Source organism: Callospermophilus lateralis, chromosome 3, assembly GCF_048772815.1.
Source record: "Callospermophilus lateralis isolate mCalLat2 chromosome 3, mCalLat2.hap1, whole genome shotgun sequence".
NCBI lineage: Eukaryota > Metazoa > Chordata > Mammalia > Rodentia > Sciuridae > Callospermophilus > Callospermophilus lateralis.
The window spans coordinates 35,284,922-35,307,843 of NC_135307.1; the positions used below are offsets into that span (position 1 = coordinate 35,284,922).

General features: G+C 42.6%; 1 protein-coding gene across 1 annotated transcript in view; it reads left to right on the forward strand.

Moving 5' to 3' along the window:
• Positions 1-22,922, forward strand: part of LOC143395113 (T cell receptor alpha chain MC.7.G5-like) — a 273,058-nt gene that overhangs the window by 246,473 nt on the left and 3,663 nt on the right. The window lies entirely within an intron of this gene.

Below are 22,922 nucleotides of genomic sequence, written 5' to 3' on the forward strand. Positions count from 1 at the left end.
CACTAACTGTAAGAGCAAGTGAGTAAAAAGGAAAAGGCCAGAATACTTTTAATCAAAACGGTGGGTACATTTAAGAGCAATCTCACCTGGGAAGCACAATCAGGAGTAACTAAATTCCAGACACTTCCCAGCTTGTGTTAGAACTGCAATCTTTCTGCCTCATTTGTCTTCCCTCACCACCTCCTCCTCCTCCCCAGAATGGCTCTCCTAAGGGGCACCTTCACAAGGACACATTTGTTGAGGGCACTCTTCACAGTCAGATAAAACTGAGAAAGCAATCTGAAATTATCTCAGATCTCTAAAAACAGTAAGAAAGAATGTTACGGGGCTGTATTAAGAAAAGAGGCACTCTTCTCCAGTAATTGAAGAACTTCTATGTGGGTGAGGGAAGGGGTTAGTACAGAAGGCAGAATCAAAACCAGCAGGTAAAGGATGTGTCCCAGCTTCCCCTAAAGTCTTTTGAACAAGTATAACTGCCTTGCTATGGAAAGGTGCTTTGTGAAGTATGGAACTGTTCTTGGAGATGTTCACCTGGATCCTTAGAGCAGACCATCAGGATGCTGTGGAAGGGGTTCCTATGGCATCTTAGATATTGGACTGAATCACCTCCCTTTCAACTCCAGGTGCTAAGATCCCAGGTCTCAAGCCCAGAGGATGAAAGGTGAGCTCAGACTTGTTTCTTCTACTTGTATAGTTTTGATAGGTGAAGAAACAAATCGTCAAATTAGCCATGCATTAAAGCCTACAGATTTTTACATCTATAAGATAATGGAGAATAATCTTCCCATGCAGTAAATGGGGAAATAAAAAGAGGTATGAGAGAAGAAAAGAAAAAAAATAAAAAGAGAGAGAGAAAGGGAATGCCCAGAGGGAAGACCAAAGGTTGAATGAAGGAAATGGGGTGATTTTGCAGAGGACAGATCTGGCCTATCAAAGTTTCCACAAGTTCAGATCTGGAAAGAGATCCAAACATAATGTCAATCCAAGTAAGTGAGCAGCCTTTTATACAGGAAATAGGGCAGGGGAGCGAAGTTCCTTCCAATTTAAACACTCTGAAAAGGATGTGTAATTGCTTTCTGATGGGAGAGTCCTCTGAAGGCAGAAAGACCATTGTTACGACAGATCATTTGTCCCTTAAGATATAGCCTCTGAGGACTGACTGCACCGCTTAGTCTGCTGGCTGCCCAAGAAAAAGACTTAAAGCTACTAAAAGAGAGTAGAGGTGAATTTCAACCCTATAGCAGAAAGAAAGGAGAGAGAGGATGGGGACATTAGGAACAGGTTCATGTAAAGAGGGCCAGCACTGTGTCGATAGAGGCTCAGTCCTGGGGAGGCAGTACTTTGGAAGAGGAACTCAGCTGACCGTCAGGCCTGGTGAGTGGGTTCTTTTCTCCTCCAAGCAAATATTACTATGAAAAAAAATGAAAAGGAAGATAAATGAATTTCTTCGGTCTTAAAAACAAGGGAATATGCATGTTGCCTCTCCCAGATGATCCCCCTCCTTAGATAGCCTGGGGTGAGAAGCAGAGGGAATGCCAAGAGTATCTAGAGACCCTTTTAGGAACCCAACAATCAGAGAGGAGGCTGTGGTGGTCCCCACCAAAGGCAAAGGAGAAGGACAGGCCCCCTGGAAAGCTTGAGGCATCCCTTTTGCTGCTCTGGTCCAAACCCAACTTGAGGAAAGACATCAACCCAGAATGGGCAAGCCAAATTCAACAAGTTTATAAGGCTTCATCGGCCACTGCACACCTTTCTTATTGAGAATGATCTGTCCATGGCTCTCTGTAAATTTTTCCCAAGAAGACTGCCTGTCCACTTCCTTGGCACTAGGCTCACCAGTGGAGGGACTCTAGACTCACTAGAGGGAATCTGAGTCTGAAACTTTGACCAAAGAAAGTAAAGCTGGTCCACAGTGCAAGGTAGGCACAGCAGCTGGAAGGACCTGGTCAGACCCAGGTTTAAGCAGTATCCATTCTCTCTTTGGGGTCTTCCCTGGGCAGTAAATTGAATGGAGAGATCCTGTTAGCAAGTGCCTGTGTGTGTATGAAGGTGTTCATTCAGCATTTCCACTCTGGATATATGAACAGCCTGGCCCTGAAGGTTCCAGGGTTTTTAGGGCTTCCTGTTCTCAGATTATTGGGGGGTTAAAAATAGTCAAATGAGCCCTTATATTAGGTTATAGTTGAGAACTATTATTCACTCACAGAGCCAAGTTCAAATGGCCAAAGCAGAGAGGTAAACAAATATATGAATGGGCTAGAACCAAGTATGTGCCCACTTGCAAGTATTTCAGCTCTATAAATCAGATCCAGTGCTGGGCAACAGGCCTGCCCTGGGAAGTGTAACCCCTCCATTTTTTCAAAGCTAGAGAATGTCAAGTATCTACCAAGGATTTTGGTTCCCCTGGTCACTATGTTTTTGCTGGGCCTCAGATCACTGTGTAACCAACACTGCAACAAACAAGCTAACTTTTGGAGGAGGAACCAGGGTGCTAGTTAAGCCAAGTGAGTACTGGGGCTTCAACCCCAATTCTATTTTCAACATTGAAACAGAAACCTTGTCATCAATTTTAAGTTGAGTGCGGTATATCGGCCCAAATCCATCTTAAACTTACCTTAAATGTTTAGTGTTGCTCTTCTGCATAACCATATATGTATGCTTACATTGTGAATTCCATATGGATAAAGGATGTTGCTATTTTGGTGTTTCCTAAGGTCTATTTTCTAAAGAGAAGGAAAAAAATAAAGGCACTTGACTTATTTCTTCACATCACTTATCTGATTGTCCAAAGGGGCAAAGGAAGCTAGAAAAGGGTAATTCTTTCCTCTTCAAAGAATGTAAGTGATTTGAACATGGTCACAATAGCAGAGAAAGGACCCACGTTTTCTAACGTTCAATATATTGCTGTCTGTACCACGCTGTAGCCTCTATAACCATCATTCTGATTTATTTCCTCCTGCTCTCATTTTTCCCAATTAATGTAACTGAAATATTGGTAACCCTTATCTCCTGGCTCACACAAAATGTGTGAGGACTAAAAAGACACTGCTCTGAAAACAAGTTGAGCTAGAGGGTTTGGGGGTTTGTTGTCATGGTTGTTGTTGTTGTTGTTGTTGTTGTTGTTGCTGCTGCTGTTGTTTAGAGATGGAGAGAGAGTTTTTTATTATTATTAGAATGTCACTTCTATTGGGGGAGGGAAGAAGAAAGGAGAGATTCTTGAAAGACAAGCTGATGAGATCAGTACATGAATGTGCACAAAATTAATTATTAAGATATTCAACCAGGAGCCAAGACAGTGCAGACCCAGCTCAGTCCCTCACTGGTTTGCCATGAGAAGATCTCTCAAGTTCTCCAAGCCTCGTCTGTAACACAGAGATGATTTCAGCCCTGCATAAAGAGATTCTGAGACTCACATGAGATAGAGTATGTGGAATCTCCTTGACAGGTGTGAGTAGTGAGACTCATGATTTTTAAGAGTTAGATTTTGAGAAAAATTCCACTAGGGAATAAGCTTAAAAGTGAACAAGTTTAATGGACTTAGGCTATGGCAGAGAAAGGGTTCAATGTGGAAATGAGATGGATTCTCTAGTTATGAGAAAAAAAAAAATAACATGAGCACTGGTGACCAAGAGAATCCCTGGAGATCTTTGGAAACCCAAGATCACTTAGGAGAGAAATGTGTAAAGTTGGGAAAGTGCAGAAAATGATTCCTTCCTCAGGTTTCCTACCTTTGCAAAGAGTAGGTGAATTTTTTTCTTGAGTTTTCCTCAGTATATGCTTAGCTTTGGGTTAAATCTCGACCAAGCCAAACAACCTTAAGAGAATTCTTGTACTTGAAAATAAGGGACCCTTTGGGGGTTTTTTGTTGTTGTTGTTGTTGTTGTTGTTTTTTGTGGTGATACAAATCACTGTGGCATCTGTGAGCATCCAGAAACTGGTTTTTGGAAGGGGGACCATCTTAAAGGTGAATCTTAGTGAGTATTGCCATGAATTCTGAATTTAATTAGTTATTGAGACAAGTAGCAACCTTTTTTTTGGATATCTAAGTGAATTGCCAAATGCCCTCCATTTGTCCAGATTTTATGGGGAGCAGAGACTCCCCAACCTAATTAGAAGAGCGTATTCTGCCAGGTAAATGTGCCTTATCTTCAGGCTTAATAGGGAAGCAGAGTGGAAGATACCTCCTTAGCTCAGTGGGCAGCTCCATCAGAGAGTACCTTCTCTTCTATTTGGCCTCTTCATACAACCTCAGTGCCCTCCATGGCCAAAGCCACATCTTCCAGTTGCCCAGATAACATCCCAAAATCACTTTGGAAGGATATCTGCCTGTCATTATCTTATCTAAGAAGAATTTACATGGTTATATTTACCTCTAGTTCTGAGCTAGGAGAGGCATGATCTAAGTGTCTGTGGTTGAGACACTGTGTGATTTGGAGCCAGGCTTTGATCTTTCAGACCTCAATTTGCTTATCTGGAAATGAGGGTGATGACTAACTCCTCCATGTCTGGACTTCACTTCAGACATCACCTCCTTAGAGAGGGCCTCCTGCCCAGCCAATCCAATGAGCCATCAAACACAGCTGCCACTGCCTGTTTTCCCTCTATCCTGTTATCCAGCTTAATTTAAATTCACACACTTTTGTCATTTGACATCTTATTAGCTATGTATTTGTCTATTATTTTCCTCCTCCTAGACTGTGAGCCATGAGGACAGGGACAGTGAGTGGCCCTCACTTTCTCCTCAGTGCCTCCTATAGTGTTAAGTAAATAGTTACTAAGTGAATAAAGGACCAAGCACCAACTGTCCCTCCGTTGAAATGAAATTATAGAGCATTTGTGCAAATACTGAAAACTCATTGAGATCCTGGCCAAAATGCAAGGGCGAAATATGAATTTCCATTGTTTAGAGCTGTATATGAAGAGGGTTTGAGTGAGCAGGCACGTGAAGTATTTGCAGGGCCTTATTTCACTGTGCCTATCAAGGAGGAAGTACATGGACCTTTGGAAAGGGAACCACCTTATTAGTGAGTCCCAGTAAGTAACTGGTAACTATTGATCATAATGCCTGTACTTACCCTGTATTTTATATTGCATGGATGACTTAATGTCTCCTTATCCTTTAAGTCAAGGACTACTGGGGTTTAATAAGGAAAGCCATTAAAACAAATTTTTTAAAAAGGAGTGCTGTCTCCCATCCCTAATACTCCAGCCATCTCCCATATCCCACTATATGCTCACAAAAATGTTTTAAATAAAGTGATAAGGAAAGATTACCTAAAGGGATAGGAGCAGTTTGCTTAACACCAGTAAAATGAGATTATGTACAGTGTGGATTCCTAGGTAAAATAAAGTGGGGATCAGACCTGATATCCTTTGGCTAGTGAAACAAGATTACTTGTGACATTTTGCAAATCTTTTTGAAAGGAATAAGTTTCAGAGTTGTCTAGAGAATATCACTTGGACTCTTCTCAGGCTTTCTGCCACATTTATTGTAGCACTGCTCTTGTGCCCTGAAAAGAGGCTTTCATGGGCTTAATTCCATGGCTTAGCCTTTATTCCAGAAATCAAAAAGGGGAATCCCAGCCAGAACTCCCACGAGGGAGGACAGATACATGCTAATCACATTAGTCTATTATCAAGGCAGCTCGGGCATTTTCGTCAGGCAGCGCAGGGCTATGATTTATAACACATTCATCGTTGGGAGTGGGACAAGATTATCAGTAAAACCTAGTAAGTATGCAATATGTCACTAAAGTAAGAGGCTTAATGTGACTACTGAGGCCCACTGAACTTACTAAAGTATTTGTAAGGCCCAAGTGTCAAAAAATTAATGGTTTGTGCAGACTTAAGTGCATATCTATGCAGAAAGAAACATTTAAATAATGGTGCAGAGGATAAAAAGAGCTAGCTGTGGAGAAAAACTAAAAAGAAAAAGTCATGTAGATGAACCAAAAATAATACACTGAAACAATCCAGAGAATTGATCCTAAAGAAAAAGGCAGAAAGTTTGGTTGACCCCCTTCCAGTTCTGCTCACCCTAGCTTGATCAGTGAACTGGGGCCAAGTTTCTTTATGTGCAAAGGGAGAGTATTTAATTATACCTCATAAATCATTTTAAGGTAAAATAGGTTAATATAAAAATTATTTGAAAATTCTTAAGGGGTATACATATATAAAGTATTATTTGTTTATAGAACAAAAAATGCTGGGTTGAATAGTAAAATTCTTTTACAATGAAGAGACAGTGTGAGTTCTTAGAAAAATGGCTGTTTTCATGCGAATCTGCAGCCATGGGCATTGGTAGAAAGCACTCTGTCTTCCATGGATGGAGAGTGACTTGAAGGCCACCCAAATGAAAATGGCCGGGGAAAGGAAGCCATTTTGTAAAGGCCTGCATTACAGTGTGAATTCTGGTTACCAGAAACTCACCTTTGGAACTGGGACAAAGCTCCAAGTCACCACAAGTGAGTCTAATTTCCTAAGCATTTCTTCCGCCCTGTGTTTTCTTCACTCAGATAATGACATTTGGAGCATAATGGAATGTAAGAGGCCTTTCCTTTCCTGGGTCATTTTTCAGGTTATTTACATAAAGAGACTGTGTAAGGAACCCTCATTCCTCCCTTTACATTCTAATAGTATTGTTCCATCCAAGCTGTGTTTCTTTTTAATAGAAAAGAAAGCTAAGACATTGCCTGCAATGGAAAACAGTAGATTTATGAAGCATAAAGAACTAAAGAGAGAAGAAGTGGTGTTTTCCACTAAATTAGAAGCAGAATGAGTGTGATGTAATCAGAGGGTCATTCAGCTTTGAGGGCAGAACAGAACTTGAGTAAGTAATCAGGCTACCATTGAGTCGCTGGTTTCACCAAACAAGTTGACTGAGGGAGCAGGAAGCTGCCTCTCAAAATGATCTGGACACTTGTCCGTCAAGTTTCAGATTGATTGAAGGTAAAATTAGGGAAGACAGTATAGCAAAAATCTAAAAATTGATAACTGTCATGAAAATAAAAAAAAGGCCAGATACATCAGTTAGATAAATAGAGTTGAAAATCATGAGTGTGATGGTGATAGACCATGAGATGTGGGTAGGTAGAGACTTCATTTTAAGTGTTAAGCAATAAATGCCCCAAATTTGAGTCAAATGGTCCGTGTGTTCTGTGGAATGTAAAAAGAAACTTAAGACACAGCCCCCTTTGTAGGTGAGAGGGCCTCATCTGCAGGTCTCGGGATGAGAAGGATATGTGGGCTTGTGAGTGTTTTTGTCTGGGTGAGAAACACTGTGGGCAAGATGGAGGTGCTAGATGGACCTTCGGGAGTGGGACCAGACTGCTGGTCATGCCTGGTGAGTAGGGCACCCGAGGAATAACAGAAAGATTGAGGGTAAAATGTCCTCAGGCCTCAAGAACTGGTCCTGTGATGAAGGATGAGCGGTTGTGCTTGGGTCCCTGTTACTACAGTTCAGGGACAGTTGGTGTCTGGTTCTAGAAAAGAACCAACCCCAAGACAACTGCAGTCCCACTGAAGGAGGAACGAGGAGCAGGACTGTCTCTTGTGGCTCCTCATGTGTCCTCTGCTAAAATGTTTTGAGGATAATGGATATTCATGCTTTGTTCTTGGTGCTGGCCCAGCCCGCTTAGCCTCAGGACACCTGTTCCTAACTTATAAAATGAGAATAATAAGATCTAAGCTCATGGCCCAGTTGTGGCCCAAATGAGATAATGTCTTCTGTGTAAATTATCAACCTGCTTAGCACATCATAGGTTCTCCCTAAATGATGGATTTTCTTCCCCCTTCCCTAAATAGTTCACAGGTTGAAAACCCCGGCACTGTGGGCTGTTTTTGTGTGGGGGTTTGCTATAGTGTGTCATCGGGATTCAACACACTTACTTTTGGAAAGGGGACTGCGCTACTAGTCTTTCCAGGTAAACACTGGCCCGGCTCCGTGCTTGTTTCCCCCTTGTCTGGTTGAAGGCTCCTCCATGTACTTCCTGTGTGTTATCCTTATGGATTGCGTCGACCTTGTTTTGTTTTGTCAGTTGAGACCTATGAACTTGAGGGTGAGCTTCCATGGGCTCTCCATTTAAACAGGAAAATAACAGAAGAGTTGAAAATCACCATAGAACTAATTCACTAGATTGCAATGGAGGGCAGTCTAACATCCTAAATGATTAGGACAAACATAGTTTCTCCAGAAATAGCCCAACTTCCTGTGGAAAGCCCAGTCTGTGGTTTCCCTGCCAGGCATCCTTCACATTCCTCTTACCCTCTGTATCCCAAATTTAGCTGTGCAACCTTAGACCATCTGCAACGTAGACAGCTCCAGAAATCTTTTACTTCTTAAGGATATTCAGCTATTAAAAGCAAAAGATCTTTGAGAGCAAAAACTCTTTTATGTCCCAGGAAGTATCTCATAGGGTCCTTTTACAAAGTAAGGTGCTTGATAAACGCTTGTTTAATTCAAATAAAGCAGCCAAAGAAATCAAGTTTCTAGACCAAAGGGAAGAAGAGAATAAAGTAAATGACACAGGACATTCAAGCCTGTGGTGAAAAGAATAAAACACTAGATTGAGAATCAAATAGCTCTATATTTTAGTCTTTGCTACCAACTAGCAATGTCATTTAGAGCATATCTCTTGCCTCTGAGTCTCATATTTCTCATCTGTAAAAGGGGAAGTGGGCTTGAATGACCTCTGGTCCCACAGCACCAACAGTCTATAAATTTATCCCCATTTGTGCTAGAAGGGGGCTTTTTCTCATATGAATAAGTCAAATAGCTATGCTAAATCTTTCATTTTATTTTATTTTATTTTATTTTATTTTATTTTATTTTGGTACTGGAGATTGAACCCAGGGGTGCTCAACAACTGAGCCACATCCCTATCCTTTTTTTCTATATTTTTAGAGACAGGGCCTTGCTAAGTTGCTTAGGGCCTCACTAAATTGCTGAGGCTGTCTGAACTTACGATCCTCCTGCTTCAGCCTCCCAAGTCAATAGGATTACAAGTGTATGCCACCGTACTCAGCTATGTTAAATCTTGAGTCTTTTCTTTTCTTTTCTTTTCTTTTTGACTGAGTCTTGAGTATTTTCTAATTGGTTAGGGTAAACCAGCAGAAGGGGTGCAGTGGCAGAAGGGAGTTTATTGTGAGGCATCCAACACTGTGGGATTCACGGGAGGAGTAAACAAACTCACCTTTGGGACAGGCACCCAGCTAAAAGTGGAACTGTGTAAGTATGAGATTCCAAAATAACTACAAAATGTGTTCTACTAATGGTAAACGGGAGAACAGGATATGTCACCTTTGTCCTTATGTCTTATTTTTAATTAGCTGTAATCTAGTGCAGAAGCATTAAGAATGGTGACCCCAAGATAAATTAGTGAAAGCCTTCGATGACTGTAGGGCATATTTCCTTTGGGGTAGAATTTAGCAAAATTTAGCAACCATTTGAGAATTGAGGCTGACAGAAGCTCTGTCTCACATCAGAGTTTTTAACACTAGTATTGAGCTACATGGAGTCCGATAGAGGAAAGAAACTAGGAGAGCAGAAAATTGCATGGCCACCATCTAATAGACCCTTTCTACTTCCACTGCCACTGATTCCAGGGAACACTCAGGGAGAAGACTCAAAGTCTTTTTATCCATGCCCTAAATAAGCCAGACCATATTCACTCCGGAGACAAAGCATCCCCTTCACTAAACATTGTCCAGGAAGAGACAGTGAAGTGCAGAAACAGAACCTCAGGACTTCACCACAGGCATTTGGCCCCAACTGACTTTGTGATATTGAACAAGTCATTCTCCTCTATGCACCTCAGACTCCAGTAGAAGAGGTTGAAACACTCAAAACTGTGTGTATGGCATGTGACTCTGAGGCTAGATGCATGACCTACAGTATTATTTCTCTTCAAACAACTCTATAAGATAAGGAGCAATATCTTATTTTACAGAAGAAGAAACTGAGGTGTTGGGCTGGGGATGTGGCTCAAGCAGTAGCGTGCTCGCCTGGCATGTGTGCGGCCCTGGTTCGATCCTCAGCACCACATACAAACAAAGATGTTGTGTTCGCCGAAAACTAAAAAATAGAATATTAAAATTCTCTCTTTAAAAAAAAAAAAAAAGAAACTGAGGTGGCTCAGAGAAGTTATTGTCCAAGATTCCATGGCTATCAGATAGACCCAGGTTTGAATTTAGCCTTTTCTATCTGTATGATCTCAAAGCCCCTTATTTTCTATTATAGGATGACACAAGCTCTTTGCCAGAGTTTATCTAGAAATGAGAGATGAGCCAAGCCAGATGCAATGGCACATACCTGTAATCCCAGCAGCTTGGGAGGCTGAGGCAGGAGGATAGCAAATTCAAAACCAGCCTCAGCAATTTAGCAAGGCCCTAATAAGCAACTTAGTGAGACCCTGTCTCAAAGTAAAAAAATAAAAATGACTGGGGATGTGGATCAGTGGATAAACCCTCCTGGGTTTAATCCCCAATATCAAAAAAAGAAAAAAGAAATGAGAGAGAATGCCAGTCACAGTGAGTAAGGACATAGAATTTATCTTTTCCTTTCTTAGATAGTGCCATGAGGTAAAGATGGAATTTCAGGAAATTTTTATGTGGATGCTGCAAATGTCTGAAGGATTCTCTTCCCCTCTGAATAACAGAAAGAGCTGCTGGGAGCATTTACCCAGATGGGAGAGGAGAGGAAATGATGGCAGTCACTCCCATGTCCTGACTGTCCCTTTCTCCTGAGGTTCCTTGTACATTCCCCAGGCAGACCAGCCATCAATGTAACAGACTGCAAGTATCTGACCCACTAGTGAGTTACAGAAAAACACAATGTGGGGACACTGCTGCATCAGAGAACTTCAGCTCTGAGAAGAGCTTAAGATTCATCTAAATTCTGCACTCTTTATTTTCCCAATATGAAAATTAAGACCCAGAGGGGTTGGTTGAATTGTCCCAAATTATAAAGTCAAGGAGAACTAGGGCTGGGACTAGAACCTGGGAAGTCTGGTCCTGGGGCTATATTCTGTAACTACTGTTCGATGGTGTAAATAAGTAGGTGTAAGACCTGTTCATGGGTTTCACTAGGAGTGTAAAAATGTGTTCTTATTAGCTCTTATCACTCAAACCTTACTATGGGCTTCCTGGACCTGCTCCCCAGACATGTTATACAAATGGAAGGTGAAGCAAATGGCCCATTTTGACACAGGACAAATCACTGTGGGAAATACTGGAGGCTACAAATTTATCTTTGGGACAGGAACAAGACTATTAGTTGGTGCAAGTAAGTCCTATAAAATAACCTGACTTATGTTATAGTTAAGGAACATTCATTTTTATTTTCTTTTTTCTTTTCTTTTCTTTTTTTGTGGGTTGGAGGAACATGGCTTTGCTATTTAAGTAAGAAGAAATGATGGTAATAATAATGTCACATTTTACAATGTCCATGAACATTCCTGCAAGAAACATGTAACAAACAATAGGTGTGAATAGACAAAACTCTCTGGGCCCTGTCTAGAACTGAAACTATAATTATGACTTTTCAACCTGAATATTAATAACGTGTTTTATATAACTCACTGTATGCAAAGCAGAATCTCCTGTTGGGTCCTGATGTATTTCTTGTCATCTTCCAGTGGTCTTAGAAAATGAATCTAAATAGTAAAAATGTATGTCTCCTACCACTTTTGTTTATGCATGCAGATATAGGAGCATACTTATTAACAAACTTGAGTGTGAACGTAGGATTCCCAGGCCGTGGCCCAGCTACAGGTGCCATTTTGTATAGAGTTATGTCAGAGTGTGAACACAGGCTTTCAGCAGCTTAAGTTTGGAACTGGCACACAACTTTTGATCAGCCCAAGTAAGTTGGAACTCCAAAAATTTGTATCCCCCAATATTAGGTTTTACTTTTATATATTTCTATTTATAACTGCTACTCTGGTCTGTGATAGATTATTATGATTATTATTTTGTTATTAATCACAACAATGCTACTAACTTGGGGTGCACATTTCCTGCTATAGTATTCTTTTGACCCTTCAGGGAGAATTGCTATCAAGATACTGGGAGAAAAATGCTTGTTTCCAGTCGAGTTTTCTAATTTGTTCATTTGGTTCCCACCTCTCTGCTGAGGGTCAAGATGAGTCTCACAATGTTTTGGCTTTTATTCTGCCTCCTTATTATCTCTCTTAGAAATGCTTCCTTGGTTTTTCCTTGCCTAAGCAGTTGGATTTTGCAGTTCACATTTACCCAGAATATACATAGCTTTTAACCTCTCCCCAAACTGGCCTCCTTGTCTCAATAATTATGCACAGTAAAGTTAGTTCAAGTCAGTAAATAATTATTGAGTATCATCAAAAGCCAGAGACCATAGCTGGTTTAAAAAGAAAGAAACAAAGAAGAAAAAGAAGCCTAAGATCTGGCCTCGGATCTCAGGAACTTCCAGTCTTATCAGAAAAACAAAACACTCGTAATAACAAGTCTAATAACAATTTATATGTGCTTGTGCTGAGATGGGGTTGGAAGGGCAGAGAGACAGGACAGGATGGCAGAGGACACTCCAAATTCCTTGGCAGTGAACCTGTGATTCCACCCCTCCCGCCCGCCTCCCCCCCATCATGTTTCTGGGAAAGGATTTGAATCTGTTCTGTACTGAGATGTCTGACTTTCTTGAGAACAAAAGGCCTTACTGGCGGTTAGCATCCTTGAGTGAGATGAGGACAGAAAGAAGAGTGAGTCAGGCGTGAGTCACCCAGGACTTTTGCTCAGCCCCAGAGAAGGCACAGTGACTGAGTCAGGCCCAGGCGTGTTTTTAGCATGTGCCCCGGTGCAGTGGGTTGGCAATTCTCTTGTTCCTACTCTTCCTGACAGAGTGAAAAATGCATTTTTTGCATATGTCCCCAAGAAAATGGGACCTTCGTCCCAATCATGGCAGATGAAGTGGGAAAATGCCCGCCTGCTCCCTGGTATCTTTAGAAATACTCACACCCACCAGGACCATGTAGGAGGCAGTGTGTTTCACTAAGTTTTGTAAAGACTGCTTTTCTCAGAGGAGGAATAGCCAGAGGCAATGTTGTTGGTGGCTGTGATACAGAAAATGAAGGCCATGGGTAGCCCTGGGGGCTGGTGCTATTCACCTAGGCAGGCTCCTTCAGGTCCTTATGCCACCCATTACGGGGAACACTTCAGGATCGGCCATTCTTGGGTTCAGCTTTTAGAGCTACTGCAAAGGGTATGTGTCTCCCACTACAGGGTGGGCAAAAACATGACCTTTTGTAATGCTTGCACTCGGTGTGTACCTGGAAACAACTCATTTTCAGGAAGGGAACCCAAGTGGTGGTTATAAGTAAGTGAGCCGGGATCTTCCTATACAAATGGCCCTCCACTCCACCCTTCCCTGGCCCTACCCTGGTGCTAGACAATTTCTTATCATATTTCCATGGGAGGGGGGGAAAGGATGTATCAATGCCACACCCAAGTTCTTAGCCTAACATAGTTCCAAATCTTTGCCTACCTGTGGCTTCTCCTCCCTGACCCCTGCTCCTGGCCTCTCCGCTGACCACACTCCCATTCTCTATATAAGGCTTCCCCTGCTCTTCCCCAGAGGCTGGGTTTCAAATTGAACTGTGGACCACAAAGTGAGAGCTAGGAGGGACTTGAGGGACTTCTTGCTCACATGGTAGGGGCAGCCTGAGGTCTAGGTTTACACCTCTGTGCAAGGCCAAGCGAGGGGCTGCGCAGAATAGTGTTAGGTCCCCAGTCCTTCACTTCCGCCCCAAGCGCAGGGGAACCACACAGCTCTTTGCTAACTAATGTGACCCTCAAACCCTGTGTGAAATAACCTGAGAGCTGGTAGCCCACAAGGACTGGGGACTGAGGGCTGAGTTCTCATCTCAGCTCAGGTCGGTGGCCCAGGCTGTGATTTCCGTGAGCCTCAGTTTTTGCATCTCTGAAAGAGGCAGCATGAGTTCTATTTCCGCTCATCTTTCAAAAGTTTTATTGTTGTGAATTTCTTCTCTGTAGACCCAGTTTTCATAGAAACTAAGTCTAGTCTGACTGGAAATAAAGGAATTGAAAGGTTTGGGGTGCCTTGGCCTATTTCCAGTGGTAAAGAGGAAAGGAGTAAAGTATAAATCTCAAGAAGGATCTGAATCCTGCCTGGAGTCTTGTGTCAGACAGGGTTATGCAGGACTCACACCCCTGGACCTCTCTGAGGAAGAGGGCTAAGATGGGAAACATCAGGAGCTGTGGAAAGGGAAAAATGAGAACAAGGAGGAGAGCTTAAGTTCAGGAAGTCAGAATGGCCTCAGCAAAATATCAAAAGAAACCCTGGGCCCATCCTCCCAGCACCTTTAGAGGCCACTGAATCTATTCAACAACAGATTATTTATCTGTTGTTGAATAATCACCCTGAGTCAGCCCCTCAGGGTGTCCATCCCAACAGACAGGGTGGTGGGGTTGGTACTGGAGTGCTGGGTGAAGATGTGGGCTTCTCTGCTGGTGGGAAAGTGGTGTTTTCTCAGTGTAACTGGGGCTGAAAGGTCTTCTCCAGTCCCTTCCACTTGGCGCCCATCCCTGCCCCGGAGGCACAGGACTCCGGACTCCAAGTTGAGCAGGGGAGGGTTTCCAACATCAGTGGGAGTGTGCCTAGTGCTTCCCAAGATGGCTCTCCCAACACCACTGAGTCAGTGGTAAAGGGAGGCCACAGGAGACAGGTTTTATCAAAGACTTTCCTCACTGTGCGCATCGGGAGGAAACTACAAACTGACCTTTGGAAGAGGGACCAGCCTCATCGTGCATCCCTGTGAGTGTTGTAGAAATGCTGGGGGAAACTTTGAATTCAGACATATCACGGAAGGAAATGGTGGTAGTGAGGGAGTGGAGTGGTGTGGACTGCTCCCTCATTAAAGGAGTTCTTTGTTGAAGAGGAGTGACAGTCAGTGAGTCAGGTCTAATGAGGGCTGAACTGAAGGTCTCGTTTTCAGAGGATAAGTACTCAAATTCTGAGAAAAGAGAACTCACCCTTGCTAGGTTTCTGAAATAGGATTTTTCTTCTTGGCAGTCAAGGGGTCTGCCCTGTCCCTCTTTCCTGCTGCCACCTCCCCTCAGCTCCATGAGATGTCTCCCCTAGATTAGAGCATCCCAGCCTGGATGCTAGGAACTCTGGGGTGCTGGAGTGGGGAGGAGCAGGAATGGGTCTCCTCTGAACGAAGCTTTGCTGGGAACCATCATCTTGTGAAAAACTGTCTACTGTACAGCTGAGGTGCCATTGACACACTCTCTCCTTCTGAGTTCTCATCCCGTGCTGACATCCATCTGAATGATAGGTCATTTGTTGGTATGCCCATTTTCCAGACAAGGAAGCATGCTTGGGACAAGTAACTTGCCCTAGGAATGACAGAGCCAGAGTTTGGCTCTCACCTCTTGGACTCTAGGCCTTCTTATTAACCACACCCCTCATGCTGTCACAGTCCATCCTACACGCTCTGAAGGAAGACCCACATCTTGAAGGCACGGTAGTCTTCCTTCAGAGAGTGCAGGGGCTTAGTCCACAGTTTGCCCAATGTGAACCTTCTGGTCACAGTGACCATGGCACAGTGACTCAACATTTCTTAAGACATCAGAAAAGTCATGCGTTGGATTGGCAAGATGCAGGTATGGAGGAAAAGGGAAGTAGAGACTTAGGAGACTGTTTATTAGGTATCAACGCACAGGAGAAGAAATTTATCATCAAAATCATGGAAAGGGCTATTTAAAAGCTCTGTTCCCATGGGCTGGGGTTGTAGCTCAGTGGTAGAGCACTCGGCTAGAATGTGTGAGGCACTGGATTCGATCCTCAGCACCACATAAAAATAAATAAACAAAATAAAGGTATTGTGTCTATCTACAACTAAAAAAGATTAAAAAAAAAAAAAAAAAAGCTCTGTTCCCTAAGAGGGAAGATTATAAATGTGAAATGTGACAGGGGTCATGGGTAGCTGCCCAGGTGGCTGAGAGCATGTATTTGTACTGCGTTGTACTGTAGTGCAGACTCAAGTGGTCGGAAACTCACTTTTGGGAGTGGAACGAGACTCCAGGTGCATCCAAGTAAGTGCCTGACCTTAGGCCCTGGCCAAAGACTCTAAAAGTGCCTCCTCTGCTCTCTCAGGTGCTGAAGCAGTACCTCTTGAACTAATTTTTCATTTTTCTTTATGAGATTTGAAAGTTTTGAAATTTGAATTCCCAGCATCTGGCTTAATAGTTAATTTTCTAATAGAAATTGGCCTTTTCATCATTATAGAAACAGACTCTTTCATGGTTTCTAGATCTTTATCAGAAAGTAAACTGTGACTGATTATGTCAAAAGATTTATTTTTATTTTTCTTACCAGTTAATTTCACAAAAGGTAAAATTAAACTTCTCAAAGACATTGGGCATTGGATACATTCCAGGCCCAATTGAGAGATACAGGAAGAACTTAAAACCTAAATAATGTCATTAAAAACAATTAAAAAGTTTGAAAAATGAGACCATACAGAAATTAAAGGAGAAATGCAATAGTCCTAACAAGAGAAACCTTGCTTTCTAGCACAACTGCATTAAAGGTGAATTAAAATATTTTGAGGGTTTATGCATTCAACAAGTATTTATTGAGCAACTATTATATCCCAAGTACAGTGTTAGATGTAGAAGAAGGAAAGAAAGGGAAGTGGTAAGAGAAGAGGAGCAGAAGGAAATGCGCAGTCTCTACCTCCAGGATCTCAAAGTATAAACCCAGTATCACTCAGGTGTAATTGAGGTACTCACAAGTTGTGATGGGAATACAAAGGAAGGCACACCTGACTTCCTATCATAATTGCCTAGTACCTCTTGCACCCTCTACTGCACCATAAGATCTGGGAAGGCAGAACCCTCTCCTTCTTTCTCATATCTCTGTAACTAGGCATGCACAATGCCTGGCATGAAGGTGTTGCTAATTTTTCTTTTTTATTTTTAATGCCTTCTGGTTAGGAGAATCAGGAAATGCTCAGGTGGAAGAGCAATTACTGCTTAAAATATAATGGCTTTGACATTAGCAAATATTTTTCTGACAGAAAGAATCATTAGACCTCCAAACAGGGAGATCACCCAAATGCTGATATAGCAAAGAGAGAAAGAAATAGGTTAATACATGACCTGGTGGGAGGAAGCCCACTTCTCCAGGGAAAGCCTCCACTGTATTTTATCTGTTCATTTGTGTGCTTTGTCAAAACTTCTTCCCTGCAATGGGTTGGTTCAGGATAGGTTTAGAAAGTCCCATCCTATTCCTCAGGAACCAGAGGCATTCGGATTACAATATCTGTGGTTAGGAAGCAGCAAAAAAGAAGGAGGTATAGATGATGACAGATGCATGAAATCTGTCTCCACTTGAGAGACCACCCAGGAAGTAGGTGTTCTAAGGAAACTTTACTCCATCAGGCCAAGAATTCTTTGAAATACACAGCTCCGAGGTACGTAGGAAGGTGAATGGAAGAAAGACCAAAAGTTCACATTTGGGAAAGGCTTTCAAGTTGCCCCTGTTCTTGCTGGGTAAACCCCACGAGTGTCAGGCAGTGCAGAGTTGGTGTGTCAGTCAGGAGCAGCTCTGCCTCAGATCTCCTGCTGACAGGGCGAGAACATTTGCTGCCCAGCTGCCTAGGTGTTCCACAGCTGCCTAAATAAAATGAAGCTGCTTCATGATGATTAGAAAGAAATAATCAGCATCAATGAGGCCTCTAATTGTGGCCTCAGGAGTGGGTAGGAGAACAAACAGGTTCTGAGCACAGAAAACCTAATGGATAAAATTAGACTAACATTTATAAAGAATTTTTAATTTCCTGGAGCTAGAGAAAGCACTTCTAAGGAATATATGTGTATAAACTTGCATAGTCCCATGGATGTTAATGAGTGCTTTAACAAAAAAAGAAAAAAAAAGTGTTCTTGGGTCAAATAATTAGAAAAGCTCTGGATTTACTTATTGGAAGACTTTTCAGAGACTTTAGAACGCTCATATGCATTGTCAATCTTCAAGACCAAAATAGGAGCATAAAGCATATTCCAAACTTATTCAAGCTTAGAATCACTTTTTCCAGAGAAACTTATAAGGAATAGGTTCTGTGAAATTTTGATAAGTATTTGTCTGAGCCATTCTCAAATTTTGGGGGTTTTCCTCCATATGAATGTCAATTCTAATTTACAGATCTCCAGAGAAAGAGATTCTCGGGTCCCATAAGTAACTTCTCCCACAACCTTCCTAGGAAAACAGTCCACATTGTGCATTTTATGTGAATATTCCTGTGGCAGTTTTAGTCTCTGTGCCCTCAAGGAATAATAGAAGCCACTTTCTGAAAGAAGGGCCCTTCCTAGGCCTGGGTTCCATCATTAAGCCTTACCCAAGGTTTTCCATCTATTGCCGATGCTATGCATTTTTCCCTCATGATCCATTTCCCAATTAATCTCTGGCTCTTCTCCACACTCTCCCAAGTTTCCTCCCTCACCTTCACTTGCGGAACCCAAAATGGGGCTCCTCTTCCAGAAAGGCCTGGCCAGTTCCAGACTGGCCAAGGAAAGGGCTGTGGAGCCATTACGCTGAAAAGTGAGGAATTTAACCCAATGGGCATGAGGTTTCCATCTGGTCAGAGAAGGGTTGACTTGAAAGAGACTGGGACACAGGGACAGGAAGCAAGTGTCCCAGCCAGGCCAGTCCTGCCTAAGTGAGAGAGTTCCTGTAAAGCACCCTCCTACTGTGCATTGTCAGGCAGCTACAATAAGCTGATCTTTGGAGCAGGGACCAGGCTGGCTGTGCGCCCATGTGAGTATGACGGTGCCAATGACCAGGGCAAAAAGAACCACTGACTTGTCCAAGAGAAAACAGGCAAATGATTTATAGCAAACCTGAGGATATATGAAGCCCTCATTTTCCATTTCTACAAGCTCTCTTGGTGACTTGAAATGTTCCCATTTCTCATATTAAAGTCAGAAGTGCCAAGAGCCAATTGAGTAAATGAAAATCGGAACAGAATAATTTACGGAAATATAAAAAGATTTCCAGATACTCGGTGCTTTGAAGCGAAGCTGATAATATCAGCACCAGATAATCTGAACATTCAGGAAATTAGCTTAGTGCCCTTGGGGGAAAGAGATGAGTTAATGGCAAACACAAATTCTCTTTTATTGCAGCAGGTGGCTAAACTCCCTGGGTTGGCTAATGAGCATGGTCAGGGATACCTGCTCAGAGAATCTTCCTCTCTGGAGGACAGTAGAGTCGTGAATCCTCACCCAGGGGTAAAAGTGGTTCGGGCCCCTATCTGATGGCAGTTCCACATGAGTAACAAGCATAGAAAGGATGACAGACAGGGGAATTCTAGCTCTATCCTCACCAGCTGTATTTAATGCGACCTCCACTCCCAACAGCAAAATGACAATAACCACATCACAATATAATATAATACCCCACAGATAACAAGTAATCAATAAGTAGTAGCTTTTCTGATATATTATTGTTATTATAATACTAAGCCATACTTGGCTATACTAAGATTATTGTAAAGGACCAGCTCCCTTGAGAAACAGAAAAGTAAGAAATTAAGATGGGTCAAGTCTTGTAGGATAGTTCTCTGAGACCCAGAGAGGATGGACAAGGGTGAGGGGTGAGGGTTCCAGCAGATTCATATCAGGAGAGTTATTCCAAAGATGTTACCCACAGTGGGAACACAGCAATGGCAGTCAATCTAATCTTTGGAGCAGGGACCAGACTGAGCACCCAGCCAAGTAAGTAGAGTGGGCAAGGGTTGAATAGACAATTATTTCTTCTTTGTCCAAGACACTGACTTGAGTCCAGGTATTGTCGTCTATAGGATTCCAAATGGTTCTACCCACCTCCGGAAATCCTCCCACCTAGCAGCACTAAGTGCTTTGGAGACATTATCCTTAGACTGGGACCTTAAGAATTACATGGCAGATGATAAGTTCTGTTTCTGAGATATTTCCACTAGAGGATCTAAGATATTGCTGCCCTGAATAGGGGATTTTGATCCATTGAAATCTACTGAATTTGTGGAAATCACATGAACTCACAAACTCAGCTCAGGATACCATTGCAGAATTGGGCAAGAAAAAAGAACTTTACATACCAGAGACAAAAATCTCAAGACAAAATAACAGAAGGCCTCACTCTTAGGAGTGTGATCCTCCTGTCCTCTGGGACATCAGTGCTTCTCCATTGAGTTTCCGTAATGGTGTTGCCTGCAGTGTGAATACTGGAGGAATGACTAGTGAACTCATATTTGGGAAAGGGACCCAAGTGTCCATACTATCTGGTGAGTCATCTTAGGTTATGCCATTTGCAACCCCATGAGCTAGTGTCATTAATTTGTTCCCCAGGGATATCCATTATTACTCTGGTGAGGCTAACTGTGGATGTTGTAACTATTTGTCTTACAGAGGTCTGGGAAGGGGAAAGGCATCACTATCAATTTTGAATATCTATGTTTCTCTAGGTCAAACACATTAAAATTTGACTTTAATCATTCAGGATATTTTTAAATGCCTTCTAAGTAGCTATCACTCTATAAAATGTTACAGTGCATATGAAGCAGCGTAAGATAGATATCTGACCTGTCCCCAAATAATATAAAGATTAGCCAAAGGGGCTGGGGCTGTAGCTCGGTGGCAGAGTGCTTGCCTAGCATGTGTGAGGCACTGGGTTTGAGCCTAAGCACTACATAAAAAAAAACAAGCAAATAAAATAAAGGCATGATGTCCATCAACAACTACAAAAATTTTTTTAAAGGCTAGCCAAAAGTACAGAACTGTTGTATGTTTACCCACTTAAAAACTATTTTATTATTAACAATTAATGATGTCAATGGGCATAAGAGATCCAGATGAGTAAGGATCCTGGAAGAAAAGTCCAAGATAGTGGATGTTTTATGTGGTAAAAAAAAAGATTTGTTGAGCCCTGAGGATAAGTTAACATTTGTATGGGCAGAAAGAGGAGAGACGTGGGATTCTAGGTACAAGGAACAACAAGAAAAAAGATATGACCTTGGGAATGAACAAAGCACATGACTTTTGGTCTAAGTGAACACATCTGATGGTCAAGTTGGATTGAGAGACAAGGCAAAGACTGTATTTTCTTAAGACCACGGAGGTAAGGAATAGTAGAGCCTGCAATAGAATACAGAAATTAGGGCCAAGACCAGACACCAGTAATCTGAGAATTCAGTTTAGAAATGCAGACCAGATAGGAGGTGAGAAGGATCAGTTCTTTCCACGGATGGTTCATGGCCTAGGGACCTTCCCTCTCCTTCCTCCCTGGGCTCTGGAAAGAGAAACCTGAGAACTTTCTGTAAGGAAGCACCTGCCTCCTGGGGGCAGTTTGGCAAAGGCCCAGAGTTTCCATTATTCCTCAGAAGTCTGCCCACGCTCTTTCCTGACACCCTACAAAGCTTCAATGAGACACAGATCAGTGTCACTAACTTCCATTTCTTGGTTCCTAGTGCCTAACTACAGAGCACAGATTTAGTGGTAAGGGAGCTTTCAATCACTGCTCTGCCCCCCAGGGATCTAAAGCACTAGAGCATTCAGACATGTGCTTCTGCAGTTAGTTTTGAATTATGATGACAGGTTAGGATCTAGAATAGCTGAACTTCCACATTGAAAAATTGATTGTCTTGTTGAGGCTACCTTCTGACACTGTCAGTGGTAGAATGTGTTTCTCATGCTGGGGTGGAATAGGATGTCCCTCCCCACAGGGCTCTGGCAGGTGGACCCCTAATGACCTCCAAGTTAAAAGTGGCCGTTTCTTATTTTCAGGAAAAAAAAAAAAAAGTAAGGTTGCACTAGAGGTACCTGGAGATGAAAGTAAAAGGGAGCTAAAAATATATATATATCAGTACCTCTAATACAACATTTTTTGTCCCAGAAAGGGACAAACAAAGCTCCAGCCGCCTGACCACAGAGCCCACCCCTGCTCTTCTGCTCCAGGGGTGGCCCCGCTCAGCAGGCTGCTCTCCTTGACTCAACACCCCAGGGTCATGCCAAGCACTGATTTCTCTGGTTTGGGATCCAGCAGAACATCTGCATCACCTAGGCCACCAAGGCTGGCTCAGCAAGCAGGGTGCAGCAGGAGTCTGAGAAACCTTGTGTGCATAGGGAGGAGCTGTGGGATCCTAGAACCACACAGGCAGGAAATGCTAATCCCAGCCCTGCTGGAAACATTCTGGGTGGCCCCAACATGTTAATCCTCCTGCAAACCTCTGCTTCCTCTTCTAAAGGCGGAGGTTGGAAAGAATAAACAATGAGAGTCTTACTAAAAACACAAAGTCCTCCTGAAAAAGCTGGTGTGAGTCCTTAGGGCCTTATATCTAGTTATCTAGCAAATAGGAGAGCCAGGGCTTGAATGTAGGTGTCCTAGTGTGGAGTCCATAGTTTTATCAATGAGAGAGAAATCTCCTGATGGTGTGATAGATTTTCCAGCTTAACATATCCTAAGACTCCATTTCCTGCCAATGCCCAACCTAAGTGGGGGAAAACACCCTAGGTTCCAAGAGGCATGGTTTGCTTTTCTGGGCATTTTTTTTTTTTTTCCCTGTACTAGCTTTTGTCCTGTCAGAACAATGTTGTTGACTAGGCTTACTGAGGTTTTGAAGAAGTTCCTATTCAGTAGAAGAATGAGCAATTTCATTTTTGTTTCCTACAATAGCAGAAAGGGCCTGGCCAGGGATTCACTGAAATCCTTACCAATTGCCCAAGATTCATGGTTTGTGTTTAACCCCAAAGTCCCAGTCCATCTCCAGCAGCTGGTTTCTCCCCCCAAAAAAGCCTGAGAATGAGACTACCCAGCCCCAGAGAGCCTCGTTCTTGTTTATCACCCGCATCTGGGCTCTGGTATAGGTTGGAGCAAAGAAAGCAAAAGCATTTTC